Source organism: Triturus cristatus, chromosome 10, assembly GCF_964204655.1.
Source record: "Triturus cristatus chromosome 10, aTriCri1.1, whole genome shotgun sequence".
In the NCBI taxonomy this organism is placed as follows: domain Eukaryota; kingdom Metazoa; phylum Chordata; class Amphibia; order Caudata; family Salamandridae; genus Triturus; species Triturus cristatus.
Genome location: NC_140593.1, coordinates 270,841,531 through 270,866,261, shown reverse-complemented (window position 1 = coordinate 270,866,261; position 24,731 = coordinate 270,841,531).

The following is a 24,731-nucleotide window of genomic DNA, read 5'->3' as shown; positions in this document are numbered from 1 at the left end:
AAACTGCTTAACACATGGGTTAATAACCTTCCAATTTACAACGCCAAAAGCCGGAAATCAAACAAATGCGAGACCGATTGCATTTCCAATGCTTGCTTCTTTTGAAATTGTCTTTCAGAATCAGTAAGCTCTGATTTGTCATTAAGTTAGCTCAACACTGCCGTCTAGTGTATATAAGTTAATTACGCACCACGATAGATGGAATTTTGCAGAAAACTGCTCAGACTTATTTCTTACAGAATATTTTCAACCCTACTTTACAGGGCATTTTCAATACAAAAATTGCAGAGTAAATGTATGCGTTGTAAATGACTATGTAATTTAAAAAGTGTGTGGTAAAAGCACGTCGTTGAAAATGATCCGTAGTACATGTAACATTCCAGGGAAGACATCACCAGAAACAGACAATATTGGTTAGGAATAGATCTCTGAGGAGGGATTAGATATGAAAGATAGTCTATGAATCAAACAATAGAAAAGATAACAAATAGGAATTTACCACCGTTGGTTTTCCACCTAATATAAGGTGATCAACTGCACACCCAGTGTCTTTCTGAAAAAAATAATGTGAAAATGTTAATACAGCCTTTAATCATTTTCCCCATGATCACTTCCCCCAGCTCTACCCGCAATCCCAAGCTGGTCCCACATGTTGGCAAGGGTCGCCTGCTGTCCGTCCTCTCCTCCCCTATCCCACACATGCCTCCAAGAACACAGTTCCATTTCCCAGAATCCCTTGCCCCGGGGCCCATTCACTCGCCACCGGTCCATCTTGTCCCTTCCCCCACTAGCTATCCTCAGCCGCAGGGTCCCCGGGACCTAGCCTCACATCCCCATTCACACACCTCATTGGAAGACCGACTTAACGAGATTGCACTCTGCCTACAACAACTTAAGGGTGATATTCGTAGCCTATCACACATCACTGAGGATCTATCAGTTAATTTCAGATTAAGCCACTCCATTATGACCAATCTCCATCTACACTCGCTCCCTGACTGCGGTTGCACCTGGCGCCGTTCCCCCCATCCTAGGCGAACCACATCCCACACCACCCACACATCCGATAGTTGGGCCTCTGCTCTGCACCCTAATGACCCCTCTCGCCCCCCCAGATGTAGAGCCTCCCTGTCTGAGAGTGATATTCATTCTCTCCTACGGTCTTATGATCTGGCACTTCCCTCCACCCCATCAAACTCTCATCTAAGTGAATCAATCCCCACTGATCCCTCCAGGGAATCTAAGCCAAACACAAGAACTTTAAATGTGAACAACCTCACGATAGTCACCGCCACTCTACCCCATCAACGGACACCCCCGTTAGTCTCAAATGCACGTTCCTAAACTGCAGATTGGCTGTTAAACACGATGTGGATATTGCCAATCTCATCCTTGTCCAAGATCTTGACCTTGTAATGCTGACGGAAACCTGGCTAAGTGCCTCAGCCGCTCCTACCCTGGTCCTTTTAATGCCTCCCAACTTTGATATTATTAAGTTGGATAGAACTAGTGGTCAAGGGGGAGGCATTGCATGCCTACATCGTAGTAATCTAATAGTGAAAGTCATTCATGCCAACCTCCTGCCGTCTTGTGAATATCTATGCATTGAAGTGACTGGAGGCAACAATCACACATGCAAACTGCATACGTTCTACCACCCCCTCCACAACAACCTTCCCTTCAAAGAACAGATCATGGACATTATTTCATCAAACGCGGATTTCCAGAGCACTCAGATCTTCCTGGGAGACTTCAACCTCCACTGGAATTATATAAACGATGTGATTGTCAACAGCCTCAAATCCTTCCTACTTGACCTTAACCGTACCCAATCATGTGACAGCCCTACGCATAACAAAGGAGCCATGCTAGATTTTGTCATTGGTAAGCCCAATTCTTTCCTCCTGGAGTCGATCCTTCCATGTGACTGGACGGACCACTACTGCATCACCTTCCTCATCCTTGAATCGCTAAGAGCAAGCAGATGACAACCTAAGAACCCAAAACAGTTGAAAAGATGTTTACGGAACATCAACTCTCAAGACCTGACGGCGCACTGTGATCACATCTTGCCACCCCTTTGAACATGTCGGATGTCCATGACCTGATGGCCCACTTTAACCACGCAATGCTTAATGTACTTGACTCAGTAGCACCACTCCAGCTTAAATTAGTGTCCTCTAAACGCTCCAAACTGTGGTTCAATGATAGTCTTAATGCCGAAAAAAGATATTTAGGACTTGCAGAAAGGAAATGGCGATTGCATCCCTCCCTTGAACATCTTTGTCACTTGAGATCCTTGCGAAGCATATACAATAAATGCATCAGATGCTCAAAGGCCAGCTTCTTCAGAACTCAACTAGATCAAGCAAATAAAGGTAAAAAAAAACAGTTTGAACTCAAGTCCCAAGCTAACAATCATCCTAACCTCTCCTCTCCGGGTCAAGGGACACTCCTGAACTGCGAAGAATTTGCTGTTTTCTTCACTGATAAGTCTACTAAGATTGAGATGGAATTACGCTTGACCCGTAATCACCTTCCAAGTGGTCCGCTGAACACCCTATGCCATTCAGAGTCGACTAGCACTGACCCTTCACAGCCCTTCCTCCCCAAAAACAATGCATCTTGGAGTCTGTTCCAAACTTTGGATGAACCCACTATACGCAAAATGCTGTTGACGTTGAAACCTTCCAATCACTACAATGACCCTTTGCCATCGAACCTGTTCCCGGAAGTGAGATCCTCCTTACTAACACTCTAGACGACGATCGTCAATGCTTCTCTTATGCAAGGTTCTATCCCGGATTGCCTTAAATCAGGTCAAGATACCCCGATCATAAAGAAACCAAATGCTGATCCCACGGACCTTCTTAACCTTCGCCCAATCACCAACATCCCAACCTTAGCAAAACTCCTGGAGAAATGTGTCCTCGCCCAACTCTGTCATTACATCGACCACTTCCATCTCATTGACCAATGCCAATCTGGTTTCCGCACAGTTCATGGTACGGAGTCGGCGCTAATGCACATTGTGGATGATGAAATTAGAATTCTGGATCACAATGAATCATGCTTATTGATCATTCTTGACCTCTCGTCAGCATTTGGTACTGTCAAACACAATCACCTAATTGACCTCCTGGAACATAGGATGAGCCTTTCTGGGACGGTTTTAAACTGGTTCTCTTCGTTCCTTCACAACAGATCCCAAAGCTTCAAGGTGAACCCCTCCTTGTCGCATCCTGCACTGGTCACCTTGGGGGTTCCCCAAGGTTCAGCACTGTCCCCCACACTCTTTAACCTGTTCATGGAGCCTCTGACAGAAATTCTAAAATCATCCAGCTTTCATTATCATATGTATGCGGATGATACCCAACTATACCTGAAGATCACCTCCCCCGAAGACATTCAGTCCCTCAACTGAGTCCTGCTGGAAACACAAAGCTGGTTTACAAGTAATCACCTGAAGCTAAATGCTCTTAAAATGGAATTCTTTTGGATCTCACCCCACAACCAATCCCCTGTCATAGAGCAATGGCTGAATCAGCTGACTGCTCTTAACTGTAGACCACACCTCGTGGACTCGGCATCTTCTCTGGGTATCATTCTGGACAAAAGTCTGAACATGCAGAAGCACATCAGTTCCCTCACAAAAGGAGCGAACTTCCAACTCAGCCTACTCAGGAAACTCAAACCCATACTACCTGCTCATGACCTAAAGGTTGCAGTACAAGCATTAGTGATCTCAAAGCTGGACTATGGTAGCGCAACACTTTGCGGCCTGCCTAGAGTGAGGACGGCTCCTCTTAGGGCTTCCCTCAGTTCCGCTGCTAGGCTCCTAACTGGCACAAAAAATACCACCACATCTCTCCGTACTTGCAGGACCTGAATTGACTTCCATATGAAGGTCGGATACAGTTAAAATTTGCATGCATGGCTCACAAAGCCATCCACTTCAAGACCCCGCTGTACCACGCTCGGAAACTGGAGCTCTCCTGCAGTTCTAGAGCCTCCAGAAGTGCCAGCACCCTTTTGCTAAAACCACAAAAATTCAAGAAAAAAAAGACCTATAACCAAGCCTTCTCAGGGATGGCTCCGAGGATCTGGGACTCCCTTCACCCGAAGTCAGGGTGAACCAATCCACTGTCTTCTTCAAACAAGAAGTCAAAGGACTCCTGATGAAGAAATGTCTTCCTTAGCCTGGCTCCTTCATCTGGTTCTGGGTCCATGGGTCCATACCCGTTGACTCTGGCCCAGCCACCTGGTTCACGAGTATTTTGGACAATTCTAGACTGTGATCTTGTCGCGCTGTTGATTCTGTTGTGTCTGTTTTTCCCTCAGGATAATGGTTGACAATCTTAGACTTTGATTTTGTTGCTTTGCTTATTCTGTTTTGTTTGCGTATAACCATCGTGATGCATACTCTGTAAAGCGCTCTGATACCCTTGGTGGTCATGTTCGCGCTATATAAAACTTTCTAAATAAATAAATAACTGTGAGAATTAAAGACGATAATGTAAAGGAGTTGTATGTGTTATAGTTTGTAGACAATTGTATTAGACCAAAACAATTGCCACAAAGCTGCTGTCACACAGTCATAACAAATTCCACTCCATTCTTTAGATAATCACCTCAACAAGGAATTACATCTTCATCTCTGCATATTATGTGGGGATGTACAATAGCAGCTATTTTTAAAAATGGTTTCCGATTCAATAAAACTTATCACAATTTACATCAAATTGAAATCTATCTTGGACCGGCAAGGTTATGAACAAACTTCCATTCTGATAAATTACTAATAACATTTTCTCAATAGATGTTAGGATTGTGCAATGTGTAAAAAAGATCTGTTTACAGTAACTATACTGAAATAAGATATTTTTGACGAACTTGATTTTCAATGGTTTCAATTATGTAATATTACAATGGTATGACCTGCTGACATGATGGGCCTTATTTTCAGTATATTAGTGACACAGATCATCCTCAAATGTCACCCTAAATTTCAAGCATTTAATAGGACAATAATTCAGAAAGACCTCACCAGAGTTTCTTTGACTTCATCTAAAAGTAGTGTCCATTCTGCCAGGCTGCAGTAATTTTGCTGAAAGAAAAGTTGAGGAACAGGTGACAAGCTGCTTCCTTGATGCAGAAGAAATGCCTGAGTAAGAGTGGAAGGCTGCATGAGCTCAACAGGTAGAATATTTTACTGATAGAGTACTACAATACTGACGGGCTGCTTGGATTCCTATAGATACATTAGCTTTATTCTAATATGTTTAAGGAGGGATTTATTCCTGCTTCCAGCACTTAGGTTACATATACAGAGACATTTTTTTAAAGTTAATTCAGCAATTCTGCAGTCTAAAATAAACGTTTCACATAGTAGAAATGGGTTTCAGCTTAAAAGTAAAACATAGCAAATTTGCTATAAAGGTTTTCATAAACTGAGTGTAAATTTTTGAAGTGTAGGGCATACATTAGAGAACCCAGATATTAATTAAGGGCACCTTAAGGTGAAGATCAGCAGGTACCAATATAGATGGTGTACATAATTGGGTTATTAGTTGAGCAGGATGTCAGGCATGCACAAGTAATGGGTCCACACTTGTCTCCTCACTGGAAACCAAGTACACCATTGCAGCACTTTACACTCTTATGGCATCAAAGCAGAGCAGTCCAAAGCCTACTCAGGGGAGGTGGTGTGGGCTAATAATCTCTCTTTGCTGGCACGCAACAACAACACTTAAATTATTTTCTGGTCAGTGTTTTTCTCTGAAAAAGGAAAAGTTACTAATTTAATTACAAATATATGCATAAGGTAGATGGAAACAGCTACATTATGGGCAGGGCATTATGGGGCATTATTCGGCCTGGTTTGTGTGTATTCAATGAGCGGATTTTTACCGCAGAGTAAAAAAGTGGGTAAGTCTGCGCCCTCACTATTATCTTTCTTTTTTAAGATGGGTTCCCCAGGCCCACCTGGGGTACCCACAGCCTCTGTTCTACCTTTTTTTCATAAGGTAAATGCAGGGATCCCACTTCTGTGTTGCCTGGCCAGTGCCTTTCCTACCTCTGCTCCTGTATTTAGTGGGTGGAGGAACAGGTTCAGTCTCACCCACCAGTTTGAAGCACCGCCAGACACTACAGCAGCAGGCCCTGCATTGTCTTTGGGGGCCCTGGGATGGGGTACTGGGGCCCTCTCTTCAAGGTCTTGGGAATCGGGTCCCACTATCCTGCCTTTCATTCCTTGTCAAGCAGCCCAGTATTACTTTATTGTCAACCTCAGGAAGATGGGGCACCTTGGGGCATGTAGAATATAGAGGTTGCAGCACCACACAAGCCCCCAAAAAGGGGAATACACTGGGCACTGAACCACTCTTGGGGAAAACTCTGAAGTCAGAGTGAAGCCCCACATGCCACATTCCTCAGGCTGGCTTGTTTAAATAGGAAAATCTTCCAAGATGCATAACTAAGGCCTTTTTGTGCCGATTTTGAAGATCATTTAACTCTAGATGACTAGCCACCAGGAGCATTTTCAAAAAGCCTTCTGGCTTCAAACCGGTGCCATTGAGGGCAGCTGGTCTTTCTGGCTCCCTGTGCTGGTCTTCTCCTCTCCTGGCTCCTGTTGCTTCTTTACAGATGCTTGGGGATTCTTGAGCAGCCCTTCCACTACTAAACAGTTAAGCACCCTCCTGCCGGCATCCTCAAGCCCCAGAGGCTTGTGGCTGTCTTATAGTGGCAGTGGAGTCCAGATCTTCCCCCAACTTGTCTTCAGGAGCATAAGGGGGACAGCACCACTAATCCATTGAGTCCTGGGAGACAGCAACAGATAGAGTCCTTAGTCCATCAGAGGCATCAGCTTACTTCTTGTTTCGGTTGTCCGTGATTCTGATGTTACTGCCTCTCTGCCTCCACCTCTGTCCCATCCCTCCTGAACAGCCTGTAGGGACAATTAAAAGTGGTGCCATCAGGTTTTCTCAGTGAAGAGCTAATCTGAGGGCCTCAGCTTCACTGCTAGCTAACATAACATTGAGATACTGCCCCACCAAAACTTCAAAGGGGAGCCCCTCCTGGGGGAGCTCCAGATGTCTGAGTTTCCTTCTTTCTACCACGAGCCTAGGCTGTCCCAGCCCTTGAGCTAATAAATGCATAGTTTCCCCCCACACCCCTTAATTCTCAGGAACCAAGTCAATTACTCCCTTTGTGTGGGGAGGCCTTTGTTCCCTCTGCTGCATGGGCAGAGTAATTAATTTGGCCCAGCTGAGGGACAACAGGTCTGGAATTTAATTATGAGCTAAGTCAGAGAAATATGACAAAATATTGCTGACCAATAGGGTGCACGCATGTTATTTGGCCCTTCATATTCAAATTAGGCATGTACATTTCACCCTAGTTTGACACCTTACTGGACTATGTAGGTCTAAGTGGAGTAAAACTGCACTTTAAGGCAGATTTCACCAACGTGCATAATACAGTGATGTACTATAGAAATTCCAGTAAACCCAACTGAGCTATCTCTTCTGCATCAGACGTCCTATGCCCAATCAACCCAGATCTGTGACTGGGGGTGAGTGTCTGAAAAGTTTCAGTGCTACGTCCATCATCTCCTTGTTTGCTTTGTTCGACCTAAGTTTTTTTTTTTTTTAAATTTCAAAAACCTTTATTGACATATTGCATGGTACAGCAGAGTAGGCATGGTAGCATATTGTAGACTGAGGTTCCGCCCACCTCCAGCGTCCCTCCACGTACCCTAGTGTAAATGAAGCAACCCCCCTCCCACCTTAACATAATGATGATACAGCCACATAAGTTCGTCAATGAGTCCAAACAGATATAGTACTCCGTATTATCCTTCGCCGCCCTCCTTCCTCCAATCCCTAGTTGACAGTCTCAAGGTCCCATATGTCTCAGCCATCCCAGTAAGAAACCACCCCCCCTCCCCTCTTCAGGACAATCCTGTATGACCCTCCACAGCCTCTGAAGCTCTGTGCCACTGCTCAGTAGTAAGAGTACCTCCGGGCAGCCATGCTACCCCCAACGCGGGCATCCAACTAGATCGCTTGTGCACCGGCCTGTAGCCCCCGTCCATCTCCTCCCTCCAGTGGAGTATCTGTGTGCGCCCTCTCGCGCCCCTCCTCTTGTGCCAACAGGTACGCGGTTAATGGACCCCATATATCTCTCGGTCGCGACTTTAAAGGAAGAAGATCTGCATAGTCGTGTAGCTGTTCCTGCCATGTAACCATTGAGGTGATCCACTCTTTAAACTTAGGGGCCCGCCCTCTGCCCCATCTACACGCCACCTGTCGCCTAGCTAAGAGCAGGCCCATCGCCAGGAATTTCTTATATTTAGTAGTGACAGTATTGATCAGCCCCAGCAGAGCAAGCATGGGGCATGGCTGCACCTGTACCCCAATCATCTTGGAAAGACCAGCGAATGTCAAGTCCCAAAACTCAGCCACCGCAGGACAACTCCAGGCCAAATGTGCAAAGTCCGCGCCCGACATCCCACACCGCGCACAACAATCATTCTCACGCAGACCAAACCCATACAGTTTAGCTGGGGTGTAATACAGACGGTGTAAAAACTTGAAGTGGATAAGGCGCAGCCTATGATGGCCAGTGATAGCCATTGTCTGTCTGCAACTAAAGTCCCACTGTTCATCCGTCAACGGGTTAGCCAATTCCGCGTCCCACTCGCCCCGGGCCCGGCTAGGAGCGAACGGCACTGCCTCCTGCGCGTATTTATACAGTAGCGAAACCGCATGGCGGGGGGGGGACGTCTGCAAGAAAGCATGCAGCGGCGCAAAGATGACCGGCTCCGCTGGGAACTCCGGGGTCACCGCCCTAACGTTTTGCCGAAGTCTGGCGTACAAGAACACTTCCAGTACAGTCGATTCATGTGTGCCAAAAAACTGTTCTCTCGTGCGGAACTGCCCCGCCAAATATAGGTCTCCCCAGGTAACATATCGCAGGGTATCCAACATTTTCCGACAGACTCCCTCCTCCGTCACTCGGAGCAGGGGGTTCCTGGCCAATACCACCTTGGGCGAATACATCACTGGCGCCTCCAATTTGTGGGTTATCCGCTGCCAAGCACGTATGGTACAATCCACAGTAGACGGGTCTCGCGTCTGCCCCCCTCCCCACCGAGAAAAGATAACCAGACGCTGGCGTTGGGGACATATATCCATCCTCGACCGCCAAATGTGGCATAAAGGGCGGCGGGTGAAACCAGTATGTGGCAAAATGAGCTTGTGCCCAATAATAATATAATTCGAAGTCAGGGACTCCAAACCCCCCCAGATGGTACGGTAACACAAGCGTTGCCAAGTTCAATCGCGCTTTCTTCCCACCCCAGATAAGCCGAGTGAGCTGTGATTTCAGTGTAGTGAAGAAAAACCTCCCCGGGTGATATGGGATGTTCACGAATAAACATAACAGTTTTGGCAACACAATCATTTTAATCAGTGAAATCCGTCCTGCCATAGACAGGGGGAGCCGCAACCATTTGGTAACCGCGTCCGTAATTGTGTCTATGGCTGTCCCATAATTGAGACGCATTAATTCTTCCCTATTTCTGGTAATATGCACGCCCAGATATTTCAAGTCCTCCGATTCCCAAACCAGGGGATAATCCATAGGATATGAAGCAGTATTTTCAGTCAGAGGGAATACAGCCGACTTTGACCAATTGATTTGCACACCTGAGACAACGCCAAATTTGGTTATTTCCCGCAATATAGGGTTTAAGTTGCGCTGGGGCCGGTGCACATATAATGTCATATCGTCCGCATATAGGGAAATGAGCAGTTGTCGGGCAGGGTAGATCAGTTCTTTATCATTGTGTTTTTGGCGGAGCTTCGCCGCCAAGGGCTCGATAGCAAGGGCGAAGAGTATGGGGACAGGGGGCATCCCTGTCGCGTACCTCTAGATATAGCAAAAGGCGGAGACCTAGCCCCATTTAATAGAACCGACGCAACAGGCCTGCCATAGAGCAACTTAATCCAGTTGAGGAAGGTATACGGGAGACCCATACGTTCCAACACTCCCAGCAGGTAGTCCCATTCCAGGGAATCAAACGCCTTTGTGGCGTCGAGAAAAACAGCTACTGCCGAGCTATTAGGGTCGATATCCTGCAATACTGCGGCTAATGTCCGCAAATTGTGCGACGTCGCCCGGTTTGGGACGAATCCCGCCTGATCGGGGAGGACCATTCGTTGCATCAAGAGGCCCAGTCTATTTGCTAGTACTTTAGCCAATATTTTAGTGTCGCAATTTAATAGGGACAAGGGCCGGTAGGAGTCGCAAGAAGTGGGCGACTTCCCAGGCTTTAGTAGGGAGGTAATCAGGGCCTCGCGCATGGTCTCAGGCAAGACTCCCTCCTCAAGTGCCGCGTAGAACACCTCTTTCAGAACAGGGGCTAAGATGGGAGCGTACGCTTTGTAAAACTCGATCGGTAAGCCGTCCGAGCCCGGTGCCTTACCGGTTTTCATCTGCATGATTGCCTCCGTGATTTCGTCTAGTTCTAATTCTAGATTCAGGAATTTTTGCTGATTCTCCCCCAGCCAAGCCAGAGCAGTATCATCGAGATACTCAGGTAGGTTGAGCGGATCGCCGCGTTGGGAGGTATACAGCACTCTATAAAAATCACGGAAAGTGTCTAATTGGTCCGGGAGGTTTCGGTGCATCCGTCCCCGCCCATCTTGTATTTCCGTAATGTAGTTGGAGAACCTGGGGGGGTGCACTGCAGCAGCCAGGGCCTTGCCTGGTCTGTCTCCCTCCCCATATCGTCTAGCCGTATATGGTTTCCCCTTAAATTTGAGCTCCCTATCTGCCAATACCTCAAACTCCGTCAGCTTGGCACGCATGGCAGCGCCAACGTCTCCTCCCTCCACACCTCCGCCCGCCTCCCGCTCCAGTGCTTTCAACTCACTCTCCAGCCGAGAAAGGTCTCTTCTCAGGTCCTTGAGGATGCCCCCACCCTTTGACAGGCACCACCCCCTCACCGTTATTTTGAAGGCCTCCCACACCACGGTCATGCTTGGCACCGACTTGACATTGCGTTAAAAAAAAATCACGAATATCTTGCTCTAGTTCTGCATGAAAGACAGCATCCTGCAAGTGTCCTGGGTTAAGGCGCCAACTACAATACGGGGAGCGCTGCAGTGGGACCTGCAGTGTCACCAATACGGGAGAATGGTCGGAGTATGTGCGTGCGAGGTGCGCCGCATCACGCAGCCAATGCGCCATCCCAACCGACAGGAGTAAATAATCCAATCTGGCCCAGGAGGAGTGAACGGCCGAAAAGTGCGTGCCCTCTCGCTACTCAGGATGTGTATGTCACCAGGAATCTAGCAATCCCCCATCCCTAATGACATTAGTCAACAACTTGTGCGTTTGTGTGTAATGCGATGGTGCGACGCGGGATCTATCCAAGCGTGGCTGCAATGTCGTGTTGAAGTCCCCGCCCCAGATGACATGAGCAGTGTCTATCTCCTGCACTCTATCCCATAAACTGAGCAGGGGCTGGGGATCATCAATATTGGGGCAGTAGTAGTTAGCGATCGTCACCCCGTGCGAATATAACGTCCCCCAAAGTATGCAGTATCTACCACCCTCATCCGCCATCATACCCCCAGGGAGAAAGGGCACTCCTCGCCTGACCAGGATAGCCACCCCTCGGGAATAACTAGAGTAACTTGCAAAGCAGCGATGTACAGCCCAGCGTGAGGCAAATAAAGGGGCACCACCAGGGCCAAGATGGGTCTCTTGCAGTAACGCTATCTCAATGTGATGGCGGTCTAAATATCCCAATACCTGCCTTTTTTTTCGAGGATTGTTCAGACCTCGCACATTCCAGGTTACAATCCTCAATTTGCTAAACCCTCGCTCGTCATCTGCCATAGTGTACCCCTGAGGAGCTGTAGCTGTTGCTTTTGTCAAAGTGGCATCATCAATAGTAGCCAAGTGTCGAAAACCCAACCCCTTCTAACCAACTCCCACATCGGCAACCCCAACTCGCCGAGTACAGAATCCCTCCCCCCCCCAAAAAACGTCAATGAGTCACATTGCCCGTCCCACAACTTCAAGTTTTCAGGGAATGCCCACATAGGGGAACGCGCGGGCTCACAACCACCCTCCTCCTGCCTTACTTGCACCCACACACCGCCCCACCGTTAAGTGGGCAGCTGTCGCGGGACGGCAGGGAGGTTCCGAGCAGGACTGTATGCCAGAGCCTAGTAAACCAATAATAAGTTAATACATCACCAACTGTGTGTCCATCAAGAACAGTTAGAAGTCCGCAGAGTTCCAGAGGGGCCCCTGGCTCGAAGGAGGCTCTAGTCCGGGTCCGACAGTGGGGAGCTCGTTCCAGAGCATTTCCGTGCCCCCGGGCTCCCAGCAGCCACTCGCCGATTGCACCCCAGATATTCCTCCACCTGTTGCGGATACTGGAAAAAATGCTGTGAGCCTTTGTGCGTGATCCGCAATTTCGCTGGGTAGAGCATAGCGTATGGGATGTCCTGCTCCTGAAGTTTCTTTTTGACCGCTGAAAACTTGCGCCTGGCCTCCTGGACCGATTGAGTAAAGTCAGGGTAGAACGCCAACGTGGTATTTGCATATTACACTTGCTTTTTCTCTCTGGCGAGGCGGAGAACTGCATCCCTGTCCCGATAATTCAGAAACCGGGCTATGACCGGCCGCGGCGGGGCCCCCGGAGGAGGTCGGGCCCCCAAGGACCGATGTGCTCTCTCCACCGTGAGGTGCGCCGAGAAGGACTCCCTGCCAAATAATTCCACCACGAGGCGCTCGACAAAGTCCTCCATACGGCCCACATTCGTGGACTCCGCCAGGCCAAGAATACGGACGTTGTTTCTCCGGGAACGAGCCTCCAAATCCTCATTTTTATCTGCTATTATCTTCAAAAGTTTTTCCATATGCATCATGTGCCCCCTACTGGACGCGGCCCCATCTTCCAGAGTGGAGACTCTGGTCTCGGCCTCCTTGAGACGCTCCTCATGCTGATCCAGTTTGTGCACCACCGCCTCCATACGTTCATTCATCGTGTCAAGTTTGGTGCCAATGGACGTGAGGCTATGCTTCATGTCCAGCAGGAGGGCTTTCCAGTCGTCTTCCTTTGGTTCCGAGGCGCCCACCTCTACCTGCTCCTGTGAGACCGTCCTAGGCGGCTTGCGTGGCTCAAAAGGTAGCTTGGCCTGCTTCGCGTCTGTGCTGTGCGCCCCATCCTGCAAGCCTCACGGTCCACACACTGGAGGAGAGCCCGGAGGCCAATTCCGCCACTCCACCACTGACTCGGGTATATGGCCGCGCGGCGTCCAATCTACACGGCGGGGACACCTCCGCGGCAGGGCCGTCGCCCGCTAAGGAGTGGCGCCTGTCCACCCGTATCCCACACTCCACCACCCGGCAATTCAGAGCTTTGCACCAATCGAGCCCGCCTGCAGCAGTCACCTTGTGTATATCGCCAGTGGCCGCCAAGAGAAGGATCCCGGGGGTGACACGTATCCTCAAGTCCGGCTTCCGCTCTACACCTGCAGGCATCCCGCACCAGAGCGCTTGGGCCACTCTCTACTCACGGAGCCAGCAGCCGGCTGTTCAAGATGGCCGCCCCACGTAGAACCGCTGAATCTCCTCCGCCCGCTGCACACGGGAAGCAGCACCTCCGCCGCGGCACTCCAGGCTACAGCCGGGGGGGGGGGCCACTATGTCGGTCCGCCAGGCCAGATCTCATCCGCGGCGGCACCTCCCGGGCCGACAACGGGCGACTGCCTTCAGCTCCGTACCTCTAGGGTCTCTGCGCCACAACTCCCAGTGCCGGCTGACCCGGCAAGCTGCGACGGGAGCAACAGCTCTCCCCGTCCGATGCACGGCAGAGGGCCACAGGATGGTCGGCCACGTCTCCCCACCGGCTCCGCAGGCTGGACGCCACCGCAGGGGCGGCCTCAGAATCTCGCCGGGTTTTGCTGCTCCGATCGCCCGCCCCTCAGCCCCGGTGCAAGGCGCGCGAGGTCGGGGAAGGTCTCAACGGCACCCACCGCCAGAACGGGAGCCTCCCAGTAGACAAGTTCGGTACCATTCGGTTCGGGGGCACCTCCGCCAAAGATTGGACCCCTCGGTCATACGGTGCGTCGGCTGAGGATCGGGTTAATGTATATTATCCTGCTCGGCTGGGCAGGAGCCTCACAGACGTGCGGCCATATTGGTCGTGCGCCACCTAGCGCCCCCCCTTGTTCGACCTAAGTTGGCAGGGTATGCCCAGACGTGGGTCCCTTGCTCACTTTACCACTGGATTCAAACTAGACTGGCTGATGAGGGGTGTTTTCCCGAAACCGGTCCCAGGATGCTTGTTTCCGGTTCAGGGTAGACCTGGCTTGGCAGTTCGGGCCGGACTGTTCTCGTGAGGCACAGGGTCAAGACTGATTTGCATATAGCTGGGTCTGAACTGAGGTGGCGAAGTGAGCTAAAGAATGATGATTGAATCAATCCAGATCTGTGACTGGAGGTGAGTGTCTGAAATGTTTCAGCTCTCCTTCCATCATCTCCTTGTGTTTGCTTTGTTTGCCCTAAGTTGGCAGGGTATGCCGAGACGTGGGTCCCTTGCTCACTTTGCCACTGGATTCAAGCTAGCCTGGCTGATGAGTGGTGTTACCCCGAAACTGGTCCCAGGTTCTTGTTTCTGGTTCAGGCTGAACAGTTCCCTTGACGCACAGGGTCAAGACTGATTTGCATTTAGCTGGGTCTCAATTGAGATGGTGAAGTGAGCTAAAGAAAGATGATGGAATCAACCCAGATCTGTGACTGGGGGAGAGTGTCTGAAACGTTTCAGCGCTCCGTCCATCATCTCCCTGTGTTTGCTCAATTACCAGGCTGAGCACAATGGTAGTCTCACATACGCAGCCTGCATATATACGCATATATTAATGTTGGACTAGCTCAGTGCCCATTACCCTCGCATCACCTTAAAAGACAGACAGTGGCAAGTACACTCAGTCCAATTACTGTGAAATTACAATGAGTGAGACTTAGGTAGTGAGACCCAAAGCAAAGGTCCAAAAACTGGGTGATCAAATTCAAACTAAAGTTGACTTAATGCTGGTACCCATTTTGCTACAGATGACAAACATTGTGGTTAACATTGTGGTGGACAATGCACAAAAAATGTAGATGCTCAGAATAGTAGAGAGGACACAGAGCCATGTATGCTGATGTGCATGGCACAGACAGTGGTGGCCATAGCAATATACGGCACAACAGTGGTATTGATTGTCCTGAAGGCACATATAATCTAAGGCACTGAGTTGTTGGAGCGTGAGTAAGAGGTATCAAACTTTATGGAACAATGACGCACACAACAAGAAATGTGGTAGACAATAAGGTCTGGGCACACTGTAAGATGGAGGGCACAACACGTAGAGAGGTAGACGGAAAGGTGTTAGATATTCAAAGTGGTAAACACTGAGGTAGATACAGTGGTGAAAAGCACAACGAGTGCAGACACTGCCATGTAATTGTGAGCTTCCGTCACTAATGAAAATTACAATGGTGTGTGAAAACTTTAAATAAGGACTGTTTTGTATAACCAAAGAAAACTGCTGTGATTCTGGAAGGTGTGATACTGAGATAAATGATAAAGCATCGAAAGGAAGAGAGTTTGATAGACCTACAGTCAGTCACTGACAACAAACAGAAGATTCAATGCATCTGCCCTCAAGAAGCCCTGAAAACACTCACTCAGCATGGATTACAGTGCCTTCCAACTTGAGGAAATCATCAATAACTATTCAAATTGAATCCAATCTACTCCTTCTTCATATGTACATAATTTCTAGCAATGAAGAACTTGATTTTTGAAGGAGGTCAATAGTCTATCCTATTTTTAGGTAGGGAAAAAATCACTGCCAGGAAATTATTGTCTTATAGTTTTATTGGCCAATGAGGCAAAACAAATTGCAAGTCTCCTACTTGCAGACCTATGTACCTGAGCTAGTGAGTGTGTGCTAATATCCTGGAACCAGACAAGATTCCATAAAAAAGGGAGCATCACCTCAAACTCAATGCCATTCTCCCTCCTCATAGAGCAAACCGCCTGTGCATGCTTTCTTTTATTTGCGTTGTCGCTTCGTTGGTTTCATAGCCCCCTTTAGATCAAGTACCGAGGGACATTCTTTGGATAAAAATACAAATCTGGGATGATCACACATAGTTAACAACAACTATTGAAATATTGGACCCTGACACTTAGATTTGTATTAAACTTGGAGATGCTGGTCACCTATTCGGAAAATTCCCATCTCGATCGGACTGAAACAGGGGTGCATTTTAACACTCCTACTTTTTACCTTGTACGCTGCAGACCTGTCACCGCATTTAGACATCACCAAAGCTCATTCACCCAAACTAGGGGGCAAGTCAATAAGGAATCTATTGGATGATGAAGACCTGGTGATCTTTAGTAAAACTAAAATAGGTTTGCAAACATTAATCAATAAGCTTCATGACTATACAGTGCAAAATAAAATGAAGATCAACTTAAACACAACTGAAGTTGTAATTCTAGGCATGAAAATAAAACAACCTGGAACATGATCAATCAAAGCAGAAAAATAAGTAAGGAAAAAGAGTATAACTACCAGAGAGTCCTCATCAATATTAGAGGCTCCTATCAAATCTAAAGCTCATGCTTTATCTTCAGCTTTCCTAATGTCATCCAAATCCTTACGGGGCATCAGTCTGGAGTTAACCTTACAAGCTATGAAGGTAAAACTGCTTCCTACAGTCCCATATGGCAGTATAAATCAATTAGGAAAAAGCATTGTTCTTCTAGGCTCAAATGCAGCTTGAATGTGATCCTCCTAAACAAAGATTGGCATGACAGAGTGTCTTCCTGAAGAGCTGTCAAAAATTGAGAGCCTCCAAGTAAGACACGTCAGATCGGCCATCATGGATCCAAATTGTGAACTCTGGCAAAAAAATGTCTCATCATCGCTATCTGGAAGAATCGCTTAATCTGCATGTTGGAGAGATCTTTGGAATATTCAAGCCCCCCAATGTGCATTCAAAAAAGTTATGAATAAGGAACTCAAGGACATAATTACTAGAAAACTGTTGGAGCAAGGCGTTACGCCAAGAAGACTAATTTGCGCTCAAACAGTTTCCAAATGCAGGGTGGTGCTGTATTCACAAGAATGCGGTGCACCCCTGCCTTTCCCTTAGCACTGGTGCTAAATGTAGCTGCCTAGCACCAACGCAGTCACTCTTGCACCATTGTGCAAGGTTGCCTGCGTTGCAGGGAAATATTATTTATGTGCAGGAAGGTGTCCCTTCCTGCACATGAACAATCAGTAATGGTGTTTTGTAACTTCTATGTGTGCTGCAAAATGCAGCACACATAGAAATTGCAACTGGTCATTTTTTTAATGATTGTTTATGTGCAGAAAGGGACACCTTCCTGCACATAAACAATCATTCCTGACGTTTTGCCCTTTCTATGTGTGCTGCAGAATGCATCACACATAGAAACAGCAAAAACGAGGCGAAATTAAGCATTTCTCCTCATTTTGCCATGTTAAGACCAGGTTTTCCCTGGTCTTAATTTTGGCGCTGCCCCATATTTACGCCACCCTTGTTAATATGGCGCAGCAGCAAAATCAATGGGTATTGAGGCAGAACTCCCAACACAACACCAATTGCCCACCCCTTTCAAGCTAAATGTAAATGAAAGGGGGACTTATTCACAAGGTGACATTAAGCCATGTTGGCTTAACACCTCCTTTTGAATGAGGCAAAGCCTCTATCGTCACAGGAATGTCGGAAAAAGTGACCTTCCTGTGGCGATAGGGGTTTGTAAATATGCCCTTTAGTTTGGCTAGAGGATAAAAATGAAATGGTATGGCGATCCCACGCATGGATGGTAGTAAACACCTAAGAACCGAAAATTCAGGCACATCTTATTGGCAGCTTATCCAATCTTATATAAAGTGAGTTCATGGATGTTAGACCTGGCACCATTGGCGTGGGTCTCCCTTCCATTTTTTGCCTCTACCTCCTGTGTTTTGCTGTGTGTTGGACTCCATTTTTTCTGGTCTAGATGCTTTGGGCACTTTGCCACTGCTGTTCAGTGCCAAAGTGCTCCCTTTGTAAAGTATTGTTATGGATTAGTGATTCCATGATTGGCTTATTTGATTTACTTGTCGGACCATAGTACAGTGCACTATGTGTGCCCAGGGCCTGTAAATCAAATGCTGCTGGTGGGCTTGCAGCATTTATTGTAAAATGTGACTCAGGCCTGCCATTGGAGAGCCTGTGTGCAGTTTGGGACTGCCATGGCAATAAACCTTCCCTTTTCTACATATTAGTCACCCCTAAGCTAGGCCCAAATTACCCCTGTGGGCAGTGTGCATTCTATGTGAAATGTAAGACATGTCCTGATGTGTGTGGCATGTCCTGATAGTGAAATACTGCCAATTTCGTGTTTCACTATTGCAAGGCTATCTGTTCCCATAGGCCAGAATGGGGAGTTTGTTTATAACATCTTATAAACATAACTGACCCTAGGAACAAGATAGAAAAGTAAAGTTTAGTATGCCTGAACTCAGAATGTTAAAATACATCTTTAAGTGATGGTGATTTTTACATTCTGTGTTTGAAAATACCACTTTTAGAAAGTAGGTATTTTCTTGTCTAACCATCCAGTGTGCCTCTGCTAGGTTTGTGTACTGCATGTCTGGCTTTTGGATAACAGGGGCTGGAGAAGGAGAGTGGTTCCAGAAGTCTAATGAGTCAGGGCTGGGCTGAATAGAGTAGGGGGAGGAGATTTCCTTTTCACCTGAATGGGACTGGTCTGCCTTCAACAATGCTGTCTCCACCTCCTGCCAGGAAGATGCACCAATGAGGACAGAACTGGTTTTGGCTGGGTACAGACACTCTCTGCCTTCAGAGAACAAAGGATATTGCAGGTACATGCATCAATGTAGGCTTTCGCGATTCCTTAATTGCGATTCTTAAGGAATCGCAATTAAGGAATTGCAAAAGCCTGTGCATGTAGGAATCGCTATTAAATTAGCAAATCCCAAACATTCCTTAATTGCGGGTCGCAATTAAGGAATGCCTTCCCTTTCATTCCTATGGGCGTACTGGCCCACAGGAATGAATGGGAGATTGCATGCGCAATTTGCGAGTACCAATAGGTACTCACCAATTGAGCATGCAATTTCAAGGGTGCAAGGGTGTCAAAAGGACACCCTGTTGCACCCCTGAAACTGATCTGTGCACACATGTTGCGCACACACATGCCCCAAGGGCATGTATGTGTGTAACCTACAACTTTGAAAAATGCACTTTAGTGCATTTTTCAAAGTTTTTGCAAATTACCATCAAGTACAAATTGATGGTAATTTGCGCCCCTTATTAGCAAAATCGCAATTTGCGATTCCAACATGCATTGCATTAAAGAATCGCAATTTGGAATTCCTTAAATGCAATTGCAATTTAACAAATCTCAATAATTTGCGATTTCCTAAATTGAGAGAGACTGAAAGGTTGATGCATCGCAGAAGCCTTTTTTGCGGGTGCAAACAGCCGATTTTTGCGAATCGCACCATTTGCGCTTTCAAAAATGGTTGATGCATGTACCTGTTGGTGTATAAAAAGAGGGGCCCAGACCCCAGACTTTTAGATCACTTCTGGGAAATCAAGAGGAACGTTTGCCAAGGAGAAGAGCTGGATAAGCTGAGGAGGAATACTGCCCCTGTGCTGTTTGCTGTCTGGGGCTGGCCTGCACTGGCTGCTTGCTGCCAAGGAAAGAAGAAAAAGGACTTTGCTGTTTGCTTTGTCACCTGCTTGGAAAAAAGATCTCCAAGGGCTTGAAACTGAGCTTGCCTCCTGTTCTGAAGTCTCAGGGGCACAAAGACGTCATCCATTCTGTCTCTCTGCATCTGGAACTGCTGGTTCAGCTGCTACAGAAGGAAATTGCAACACCAACGCCGGCAAGCGATGGCATAACCTGCACCGAAGCAGCGGGCACAGCTCGTAAAAAGCACGACGCACCACCCCGACTTGCACCGTAGGCCCAACGCCTGCTGATGCCGTGCCGCATCGACTCCGAAGCCGTCATCGAGGCCGCTGCCTGCAACGGAGTCGAGGACACCGCTTGTGACGTCCACGACGCACCGTACCGACTCGCATCGCAGCCCCGACTTCATCAACGCCAGTGCTTCATCAACGCAGAGCCAATCCTTGACCTGGGTGACTCCCGAATCCATTGACATTGCACCATCGTAAGGGGATGACGCTTCGCCGGCATTCATGACGTCACCTCCCTGACACAGTGAGAAACCGAAGTCTCACCTCCCCTGCACTGCAGTAAGGAACAGAGGCATCACCTCCCCTGGGGTTGTAAGAAACCGACACTGCAGGCGCCAACGAAGCATCACCTCCCCGATGCCGTGCACCATCTTTGCTTTCATCAAATTCCAGGTACTGTTCTTTGTGGGTCTGCTTGACTCCGGGCCCGATGATGCGCACCTCGTGGTCGGCGCCGTACTTTGGGATATTCATCTGTCACGACGTCATAATATCTCCAGGTGGAGTTATTTATTGATAGGAAATTTATTTGAGTGAATAACCTATTTTTAAGGATATTTTTGATACTGTTTTGTGGATTTTTGCTGTTTGGTCTTGTTTTATTCACTGTATTACTGTATGTGTTCACAAATGCTTTACACACTGCCTCTGAGATAAGCCTGTCTGCACGTGCCAAGCTACCAAGGGGGTGAGCAGGGGTTATTTTAGGAGTGCATCACCCTTACCCTGACTAGAAGCAAGGGTTCCTATTTTGACAAAGGTACCTACCTCTGCAAACTAGAGACCCTCGTTTCTAACAATGGAAATTTGTTTTGGGGAGCTTTCCACTTAGGATTATGTGCACAAAATAGTCAAGACATTGTGCAGACAGGCCTTGCAGGGTCTCCAGGGGGGCAGCAGAGTCCATAATACATATTGTTTGCATTTGTCCTGCACTTCTTAAGGTGAGAAAAGCAATGCAGAGCAAATCCTCAAATAATTTACAGATTCTGACATAAAGGCAAGCTGTTATTGAAGCATTGAACCCAATAAACACTTCACTTGAACATACAATTTGTTACATTTCTGTCCATAGTGGGTGAAAAAATGTACATCTTTTAAGGTAGAACTTTAGCAAAGGAATATGATCCCATATGATTCAGGCATTGATGTCAGACAGTCTTCGACCTGTATGTATGAAGCTTCTGTTTTGAATCTAACATCAAGTCAGATGTTATTTTGCTTCATACAGCTTTCTAGCTTATTTACAGTACTTTTGTATCTACTTAGCTGAAATAAACTTTTTTTTATTTACTTGTGAATGATTTGAAACTTAATTCATTGGGAGATTGGGACACTGAGAGGGAGTTCATTATTAGTATACTCCAAACTCTGGAACACAATGCATTCACAGAGGATAATTGATGGATATTAACAATCATGTTAACACGGTGTAGTGATGGTCTAATGTCACAAATATGCTGGGAACTATGATAAAAATAATCATATGGCCCAGTGTACTTATTTTTGGCATAGGGCAGCACCGCAAGCCTTCCTCCTGCGCTGCTCTACATCAAAAGAGAAGGGCAGTAATGCTCGGATCTATGAGAAATGGCGCATTCATGTCCTCTTTAACTGCACTAGCGCTAATATGGCTGTTTTGCACCACTGCAGGCACATTTACAACATGGTGCAAGGGTGCCTGCATTGAAATCAGGTAGTTTTTTTGTTCAGGAAGGTACACCTTCCTTCACAAAAACATATTTTACGCAACCCCTGGGGAGGCGTAGACTTTTGACACATTGTCAGGTTTTCAGGATGTTGTAAATCTGGGAATGTGTCTGATGCCATAGGTGTTACATGGGAACACCCATCGTAACACACATGGCACGCCTCTCTATCACAGCATGAGGCAACGCAGAGACTTGCCCTGCAACATATTTATGAGGCCATGAAAAGCTACACAGTGTGGCTTTACGTGGGATCAAAGATATGGTCTGCAGTGCGCACCGTCGGAGCATCATTAAAAGTGACATTCCAAAGACGCACTAGGCTTGGAAATGAGCCCCATAGTGTTCAACTCACTTTAAAAATGTTGCTGATTTTTCTGATACAATATTAGCTTTAAAAAAACATATGGCAAAGACATTTTCATTACCTTGCAGTTCTCGTGTGAGCAAAAAAGTTTTTTTATGGAAGCCAGAAGGTTTTTCACATCTGTTTTCTGTAAAAGAATTAAAGGAAAGTTGTATGCAGTACTTTAAATAATGTGCATTAGTCGCTTGATCATGGTTGGGTTTTCTCTTGTGGTTCATAGGCAATTTTGTAAGCACATATAGGTGTTGCAGATCAATGTCTAATGTTATGTACATTCAATGGATAAATTAATCTAGCACTTACCTGAGAATGGAGTAGAGGTGTCCACATATTTTAATCTGATAGGTTAGTATGCCTGTGTACCACCATCTGAAATGTCTTTACTACAACTCTACATATGTAATACTACTACTACCACTACTACTACTACTACGACTACTACTACTTATACTACTATTATTTTTATGTGTTTACACTTTATACAGTCTTGTTCTTTCAGTGGCTCGCTATGCACAACAGTGAAATGCTCACTGTTGGGGTGTTACGAAGTGGGGTATGCCATTTCAACTTCAGTATAAGCCATATATTGGGGCTACTTTTGGCACATGGCCTAGTTCTTTGTAGACATCACTCAACACCCTCTTGCAGGGAGGTGTTTATTATTCACTGACTTAAGTGAACAAGCGACACACTTACTCACGGCCAGGAGACATCTTAAATGTTTACAGTAATGGTTATTTATAAAGGCAACAAAACACGAATATATTATTTACAGGAACACTTTAACACTTGCAAAACATGATGTAGGAAGCTCACAGTCAGGGCTTAGTCCAGTACAGTCTTCTCAGTTACTGCTTCCCGCAAACGTTCTATCAGCGTTGAACTTACCAGAACTTTCTCAAGACAATTTGTGTTTGAGACTGTTACATCACTAGTTGAGTGACCATAACTACCACCATCAGGAAGGGCCACATGACCTAGGACAATAATTAAAAACATGTGAGAATTATGTTGTCACTAACTCTGTAGAAACATTTAAAGCTGATTTGCTGTTTGCACTTTATATTTTGTCCATTTCACTCACTCAAACTCACATACTCACATGGTTACACATTCACTTTACCTTTTCAGATTCAGTTTATAACACTTAAGACAAAATATACTTTAATAGCAATAAAGATTAAAACATTTACATCTTGAAATTCTTCTACCTCTCACAAACAATTACAGCTAATTACAAAACATTTCCTGTCAGGAAGAGTAGCAAATTTCCATACTAAACATTAGATAGTTATTTACAAACAAGCTGAGCCCAGATTCTACAACAGAGCATCTCAGCTAGTCAGCCATAAAAGTCTATAAACATTCTTCTAATTCCATTAAAAACCTATCCGGCATCTGAAAATACATATTACTCTCTTCAGTTCTAAAATTCATAAAACCCATCCACGTACAAAACACTGAGGGCTTTATTATGAGTTTGGCAGTCCAACTGCCCACAGACCACGTCCGCGTCTGCCAGTAAGCCACTTTGCTGGTAGTCTTTAGACCTCCATATTACAAGTTGACCACAGTGCCAGAAGTGTGGCTGGGGAGATCTGACAGCAGCTGTGATTATTTTTCTATATGTTTTGATGCCTGTGTGAATACCTTGACTGCATATGTGTGCATGACACTTGTGGAAACATACCACCTACCCATTGCTGAAGTCAGGCCCACATGTGGGCAATTCAGGCAATGGCTATATGGTACAGAAGGACTGGCCTGTACATCACTGCAAACATGGTCGCAATTATTGAGGGGAAGATGCTGCTGTGAAGGGGGGCCCTGAATAGAAGTGATCCATGTCGAACTCTGGCCGAAAGAGCAGGAAAGGAGAGAGTACGCACCACCAATCCTTCATTACCACTGACTTGTAGCTGCAGTCTGGCCACGGCTGTCGGCTCGTCGGAAAGCCAACCGGTAATATAGACAGCGGTGGAACTCTTCAGTTCTGCCTTAGGGCAGCTGCCTTTCTCCAACCGTGACTCCAGCAGTCAGCAGTGTGCTGCCAGTGTCGGTGGTCCAGCCGTGGTCTTCGGAAACACAATCCGCCCAACTTTAATACCACGGTCTGACTGCCGAGCTAGCTGCATTCAGAATGCCACAGCTTGTACTGTGGTTCACGGACCGCTAAAATTATAATAAGGCCCTGAATCCCCAATACATGTTGGGCCACGCTCTTAAACTCATGAAATAGGAATGTGTACAATCAGGTTGTAGGATTAAGAAAGGTTATCACATAAGAAAGAGAGGAGGAAAAACGGCAACACTACTGTCCTCCTACATGAGAAAAATTAACCACACCAAGAGTGGGTTGCCGATGGACATAAATGTGCCTGAATCCAGGATCAGGTTCTGATACTACCTACTACAGGTCAAGTAAGACCTTTCAAACCAGGGAGGCCATCTGTACTGGAAGAGGATGCCTCACACACATTGTAGTGTCATGCTTCATCATCGGCATCCTCTCCCCACCCTGATAAGATGGTATTACCTGGGCAGAATCA